General features: G+C 40.1%; 1 long non-coding RNA gene across 1 annotated transcript; it reads right to left on the bottom strand.

Moving 5' to 3' along the window:
* Positions 1 to 1,289: 1,289 nt before the first annotated feature.
* LOC133424212 (uncharacterized) lies at positions 1,290 to 6,277 on the bottom strand. Its single transcript, XR_009770854.1, has 2 exons — positions 6,161 to 6,277; positions 1,290 to 1,380 (listed from the first exon to the last, which is right to left on the bottom strand). It is a non-coding gene; the product is annotated as an uncharacterized LOC133424212 (long non-coding RNA).
* Between the last annotated feature and the right edge of the window lie 1,729 nt (positions 6,278 to 8,006).

Here is an 8,006-nt window from a genome sequence, read left to right as displayed (position 1 = left end):
TGATTCTGCTAAATCAATAAATGGCATGGTAAGAAAAGTTATATGGTGTCATCCGAGAATGTATTTGTCTGAGACCAAGTATGATTTGATGATTTTTGCTTTTTTCACACACAAAAGTAAAGTAAAGTAAGAATAAAAGTAAAAACTTTAAAGGAGGGGAGCACACGGTTACACACATGCTCGACGCCAAAACAATATGCCATTACAGGGTACAAGAATTACACACACAAAGAAAATAATTCATTCAACCTTTCTTTTTCAGAAATACTGAGTAAACAAATAATAGATTAGTGGATCAATTAGACTCTTGCAGTTTGGATTCGGGGTCCCTGGGTGTTGTGGTTTGGGGATGTGTAGATAAACAAGTCTGGGCTCTCAGATCCAATCACAAAACCTCCAATATGTCATCTCAAAATATAAAATCTGTTGGGAGATTATTTATAGTGGTGCTACACTTGTCAGCACCTTATTACTTCAACCAGTTTGTCCAAGTTTAAGTGAATAGTTTGTACAAGAAAAAAAGTAAAGTTATTTCTTCAAATTAAATTAAAGCTGACTTTTTAACACGAATAAGCCTAATTTGTACTAATTTAAAATGTTTCCTGCATTTAGCAAAAGTGCCTCAGCTTTAATGGTTCTGTCAGGATTGTAAATAAATTTACATCAATGCAGTAATTGTTCCCTGTTCTTTTTTAACTACTTTTACAAACTGCAAATTAGATGATACTTATTTTGAGCCACAAAATGTAACAAGCCTTCTTTTCTTCAAAACCATATACGACAAATTTGATCAGAGGGAATCAAATCTTCGGGACTTGGCGACATCCTCGCGCGTCCTGGCCTTCTGTCGCAAACTTCAAATGAGGCGCGAATCAAAGCACGGCGCTAAATATGGCGCGCGGATAATTCCAGTAAGAACTGACACTTATACACGAGCTGACAGACACATGGAGCGTTAGCATGCAGGAAGAAAACACACTCGTGCTTTTTTATCGCTGACAGCAGACGGTGTAACAGCAGATGAACATGTGAAGCCGTGCCTAAGTCTTTGCCGCCACCTGAGCAGACATAATCAGGTCAGCCGCGTTCAGGAGCCGGAGCGAGAAGTGACGTTTTGGTTTGAAAAAAAAAACAAAAAAAAGAGCTACAAAATGCTCACAAAATCTTTACTTACCTTCTTCCCTGAAAAAAAAGAAGTCAAATTATTAAAATCTGTAGTAATCAATCAAAATTATATCTGTTTTTCTCTTTATAACACACGTCTACAGCTTAATGACTAAATGAAAGTACTTACTGCTGCTCCTCCACTATTACTTCTTCATCAGCCATGTCAGTTTACTGCTACTTTGATCCCAGAGGAAAGCAGAAAATGTATTAGCCCTAAAACACCAGAAATCAACGCTTCAATTTATCACATTTAGCACATTTTAATGAGTTTCTCCTCAAAGATATTAAGGTTTTTTAAATATTATTTATCAACTGATACAAACTCATCCACAACAGACTCTTCAGCTAAATAAAGCTTTCACTCTAGTTTTCAGATGCCAATTTCTTTTTCTTGCTGTGATTGTTTGCTTTCTTTGTATTTCCTCTCTTAATCTTAGTGAATGTTTTGTTTTTACAATCCCTTGAGCTCTCTTCTCCTCGGATTAATGGGTTCTATCTCTCCTTTTCTTCTCATTTTCAGAACTTCCATCATTTGTGGGGAAACTGCCTACATGTATATGCTGTGGGACTGCGACAATGGTAAAGTAAGGAGTGATTCCTGCATGGGCATGGCAGGGAGAGGCCCGGGGCTTTAAACAGCTCCAGGCCTAATCCTCAGCCATTTCCTCTTGGCACTGATCAAGGCTGCAGACCGCAGGACTGGGGTCTGAGCAGCTCGGAATCGGCCAGGACTGGAAGAAATGTTTCAAAGATGCACCGATGCATCTAAAGCCACGCAGGTACATCACTTTGGCTTTGAGGTGTACACACTTTTCCAGGTTCTGAAACGGCTTTGAAGTGGTGTGCAGCATCAGATGTCATCAGATCTGTGATGTTGTCTGGTGGTCAAGATGGACAGGGTTTTCTGTCCAAGTCATTCATATTTACTATCCAGTCTCAAAATGTAGGTTGAGTTAATGTATTTCATAGATTTTTCCAAATTTTGGGACAAGAGTTCTAAATAATCTTTGATTAGATTTGATTAGATTTAGACACTAAAATCACTTGGCTAGTTTAGTACTAATTGGTTAAATTTAGGCATTTAAAGGTAGGTTGGAAAACAATGCCGTGGATTTAGGTGGATCCTTTTACCCCAACTGCGACAAATTATAAAACTGAATTTTTTATATTTCCAGTCATGACAGAAACCTCCAGCTATATTACGACGACGCTTCGAAAGTTACCCTTATCGTTTTGGGGGTCAAAATGGCAATTGGTGTCAATCTATAAGTGAAAAAACCGAAGCTTGAAAGAGGTGTGAGCTAACCAGAATGGGAGGGTCTAGAATTGAACTAAAATTCAAAAGTGAGGACATTTCAGGCCATTTTCTGTTCTTTTAATTATTCTTTTTTTAAACTAATAGTTTGATCAGACATTTTGTAATGCTCTTCAAATATGTAGTGAGAGTTTTTATACCCTATATAGTGCATTCAGTATACCTCGCAATGTATCCCACTGACGCTACGTTAGCCAGCAGCAATTTGTAACATTTTATCTGTGCGACAGCAATGAACAGTGCTGACAAAATAATTTGAGTCACGTTTGCTGATGAGCTCAGTTCATTGTCCCCTAGATAGTGTTCTCTTGTACAGTGTAGCCTACATAAGGAGTAGTGCACTATCTGGTGATTAGGGGTTGATTAGGGGTTGATTTGAGATGCAACCATAGCTGTTGAATCTTTCATGTTCATGTGCATATTGAAGTTCTAGCCGGTGAACGATGAAGTGATCTCATCAGCAGAATGAACCTTTGGAAGTATTAGTGTAATTTTGTTGGGACTATTGATTGTGTCATTGCTGTTGCAAAGATAAAAATGTGAGGGATCACCGTACACTCCTGTTCATGATGGTGGTAGACTGAGGCGACTATACAGGGTTTACCAATTTATGATACAGATTCGGACGGTGCTACCAAATCGCTAACACATTATGTAGTGAATAAAGGGAAATTTTTCTGACGCACCTGTCAGTTAACAAAACAATATTAATTGTACTCCACAGCACCTTCTGTGCCTAGATGAATGCCTCATGTCTACTAGTCGTGCAAGTTCGTCACATCGTGCAGCAGTCAAAGTTTAGTCGTGTTGAACTACAATGCTAGCTTGAGAGAGTCATTAGGTGACGACATGAAGATAACTTTTTTCTTTTTGTATCTGGAGTTCTGGATACAAGAAACATTTCCTCACACCTGTGAAACCACAAACTGTAACTTATTAGGGCCAGAGCACTTACAGTGCGAAGGCCCCATTGTATCTGTAGGAATTTTCCTTCTTTATTTTTCCGATGAAATGAGGGCCTTTTTGCCCCCCTAAACGTGCCCCAAAAGTCACCAAATTTTGCACGCAAGTCAGGCCTGGTGAAAAATTCGATATTTAATGGTTTGCATTCATGGGCGTGGCCTAATGGCTCAACAGCGCCCCCTAGAAAACTTTGTGCCTCAAGCCCCACAATACGGTGTGACGTACATGCACGAAAATCGGTAACCACCTGTATCATGTCGCAACTTAAAGAAAAGTCTCTTGGTGCCATGGCCGAAACTGAACAGGAAGTCGGCCATTTTGAATTAATCTTCGGCAGTTAATACGGCCCGAACCGTAACGTGCACCCAGGTGTGTTATACATCAAAACGTGCGTCTCCATCCTGCGACTACGCGCATTACTTTTCTCTTTCAAAAGTGTTACCGTGGCGACGATAGATGCCAAAAAGCGCGCCCCCACTTCATCTGGTTGGTCCATATTTGATAGTTCCTACTTTCTGCCATAACTTTTGAATGGTTTGATAGAAAAACATGTGGGTGGTGTCACCGGACTCGGTTTTGAGTACTTGAACATAATTGGTGCAAATTAGCCCCGCCGCTTCTTCTGATTGGTCAATACTTGATAGTCCCTATTCTCTGCCATAACTTTTGAATGGTTTGATATAAAGACTTGTGGGTGGTGTCATCGGACTGGGTTTTGACTCCTTCACCTTAATTGGTGCAAATTAGCCCCGCCCCTTCTTCTGATTGGTCGATATGTGATAGTTCCGATTTTCTGCCATAACTTTTGAATGGTTTGACATTAAGACTCGTGGGTGGTGTCATCGGACTCAGTTTTGAGTCCTTGAACATAATTGCTGCAAATTAGCCACACCCCTTCATCTGATTTGTCCATATTTGATAGTTCCTACTTTCTGCCATAACTTTTGAATGGTTTGATATAGAGAGTCGTGGCTGGTGTCATCCGCTAAATGTCCAGGCCTGGAGACATCTACATGCAAGTCCTACAAGCTTCCACTGCAGCACGCCTAAACGTGCACAAGGGTGCGAGGGTCCATTCATCGCTGGTTGCAGCTTTAACTCACCTTTGTTTTGGTATTGATGGAGCAATGTCAGATATGTTTACCAGTATGTTAGCTATCCACATTAGCTGCTTCACAGCTTTATGGTTATTTACATAAAAAGCAGCGGTATCACTCAATTCATCAAGCAAAATTATCCAATGGATCCTATATTTATCCTATATTTATCTCTGACACGTTCTTAAAACACAATAGCAAATAGCTTTAAATGAAAACAACATTGATAAGGGTGTTATATTGACCAGGTACATATGTTAGGAAGAATTATTTTGTCCTAAAGAAATAACAATTGTAGCAGTGGATTTGACCTTGGCAATACTGTTTATGATCAAGGTTATAGATGAGGGTTACATGTCAGAATATGATTTTGTAAAACTGTTCCAAGAACCATATTGTTTTCCACTGGGTAATAAATCACTAGGTCATAAAAACCAGTGTCAGCATGGCTGAAGACTGGAGGGGGGTGGGTTGGAGGGGGGTGAAAGTCTATTTTTGAAAATAATAGGTCGAGCTTTTGAACAGGTGTGGAACACCTCCTCCAGACAATGGCCCCGGCTCACCTCGCCTGTGCTCCAGTAAATCAACGATCTGGGACCCACATTCAGCAGGCTATTTTTGTTGTTGCAGGCTTAACGGTCAGCTGCCGGTTTGGTACGACAATATATCACTGGAGGAGCTGGTCTTTACATTCAAACATATTTTTAGCAAAGAAAAAAAGCCAAATGCTCATTTTACAAACGTATGAATGCTGGATTTTTGATGGAAAAAAAGAAATAGGTCCATTCAGACCCAGTTTTATCTTTGGTCCTCCTGCTTGGCGGAAGTCCTATTCTTTTTTCTCTCTCCAAATGTATTAAAATGACTCAGCTGCGTTCCTCTGCTGAATATAGCGACAGCCCCCAAACTCCTGCTTCTGTTTCAGTTCTGTTGCATATCTGCCAAAATACAAATACTGTGGTCGTTGCGTATGGCTGCTGCGGTTGTTACTTGTGTCATCAGATTGCACATCTGACGTCAAAAGATGAACGTGAATAAGAATGTGAAGAGGATAGAAAAAGCACACATGAAAAATTACCATCTGGTTGAGGAAAATCACCGACTGGAAACCCAGAGAGAACTCTGAGGGCTGTCACGACTGCTGTATTTAATGTGTATTTGCTTTAATGAATGCGGTCAGATCCCGTCTGGCTGAAACGGTGGAACAACACAGTCTTGACAGTGGCAGGAATGTTGAGGGTGCTGGTTTCAGCATTAAGCAGCATTAAGTCAAAGCCTGCAAAGCATGCTACCAACACGACAGTCTCGGGGGCGAGCTTAGCACCTTCTTTACCAGCATATGCACTGCTCCGATCAAAAAGCAGCGAGAAAAAATACAAATAAAAAGGAAAGCAATCATAAAGTCTTAAAAGTCTTCTCAGGCTGTTTAATTCAGCATTCCAGACTCTGAATGAGAAATGTCTTGCAGTCTATAAAGATATTTGAGTTATATCCTAAACATTTACTAAAAATTGCATTATAATAAACCCTATTCATGTCATTTACTCTTTCAGTGTTAGTACCAGTGGTCTTTATACCGTCATGCTCCCAGAGGTCATGGTCATGCACAACTCCTTACCTCCTGAACTGTATATCCCTTGAAGAAGAGATGGGATTAACAGCAAGTTGTGGTCTTATTCTTTCACAACCTGACACAGGCAGGTCCTATCCTGCCCCCCCACCCCATTCTTTGCAACCAAAAGGCACGCATAATACACCCCTGTCCACCATGTGACCACATATCCTCCCTGTGACTGGTTAGAACAGTCAGTGCTATTGTTGGAGACAGAAAGAGGAGGTATACCTGGGGAGAAATACTGCCTTCAAGTGCTCATCATAATCCGCTACACTTGAGAGGAGAAAATTAAACCATCAGAGGTCATGTCCGAAGATTGAGGGCCGTGGTTGTTATTGTTTCTTTATTAAAGTTACACATGACATATTTTGTGCTGTAGGGTAAAGTAGATAAGTACAGATTGGAATAAAAGAGGTTATTTATGTTAATAGAATCCATTCAGAGCCTTTCCCAGCCGTCGCCGCGGAGGCGCTGGGGCACAGTCTGGACAGCTCCATCACGGAGCGCATAACTCATTATTTCTACATTTCTTAAAGCAATTGCCTCCTTAAAACGTAAAGGAGGCAAATGTTGACTCGATTTATCTGAGCACCTGTCACTGAATAGCTTGAAAAAAACCCCAATCAGTTTGCAAATAAAATAATTCACAGATAAAATATTACCTGAACCACTTTTGAATGTTTGTTAAAAATACCTCATGACGAAAGGTTAAACACACACATGCAATTGAATGGATGGACAACTGTCAATTAAATATGTAAAAGGTTCAGGTGTTATGGTTTGGTTTAGCCTGGAGTCCAAATTGTTAATTAAACCTTTTTTTTTAAATGTTAAACACTTTTAATATGCAACTGGGAGGTCAGCACAATTAGCTTGCTACTGGTAATAAAAGCACACGATTTGTTTTCTTTATACGTCATTACTTTCCAGCAGTCCGGGGCCTACGTCCACACGTTTTGTCAATGTGTACAATATTACCACCTAGTTTTTGCTGGCCACCAGCCAGTGCCACTTTGACGCCAGTGCAGGAAAAGCAGTTGTGTTTTAATGATCGCAGTTTGCTGATTTGGAGTATCCTGATGTGTTAATGAGAAAAGACATTAGCAATGGTCTCAGAAAAGCAACTGCTGCCACCCATCAATCGGGGAGGGGTTATAAGGCTATTTCCAAACAGCTTGAAGACCACATCATTCTGCAGTGAGAAAGATTATTAACAAGTGGAAAACATTCGAGACAGTTCTAAACAGTGTGTCCTAAGAAATTCAGTTCGTCCCAAGGTCAGGTTGTGTAATTCCCAGAGCGGGAGAGAGAGGGGGAAAAAAAAGACCACAGGCTTTACTGAGTTTGTTAGACACTAAATTTAATAACAATAGTTAGTAAAACGGCTTTCAAGACTCTAAGAAATAAAGGCTCTTCCTTCTAAAAATAACACTGCAGTATGATTTAGCTTTGCAAAGTTACATCTTATTCAACCACTACTACCAGAACAATGTCGTTTGGACGGATGAGAGTAAATCAGAAATGTTTGGTCATATGAGACAGAACCATGTCTGACAAAAATCTAACTCACATATGAGCACAAACACCTCATTCCAGCTGTCAGGCACCGTGGTGGAAGGGTTATGATTAGGGTTGAAACCAAGAACTTTGTATACAAAAGTATTCTAGTATCAAACATGAGCCATCTGTCCGCAACAGAAGGGCCAAAAATAAGGAATCAAGGTGTTGTTAAGATCATGTCTGTGCATTTTAGGAGACCTGAAGGTAAATGAATGCCTACAAACCTCAATGAATTGATACTTTTGTAAAGTTTGATGAAGGAACAAACCTTTCCAAAAACTTGTTCATC

The sequence above is a fragment of the Cololabis saira genome, chromosome 23 (assembly GCF_033807715.1).
Source record: "Cololabis saira isolate AMF1-May2022 chromosome 23, fColSai1.1, whole genome shotgun sequence".
Lineage (NCBI taxonomy): Eukaryota > Metazoa > Chordata > Actinopteri > Beloniformes > Belonidae > Cololabis > Cololabis saira.
Note: the sequence above shows the minus strand (reverse complement) of the source record. Positions and strands in the feature narration are given on the sequence as shown.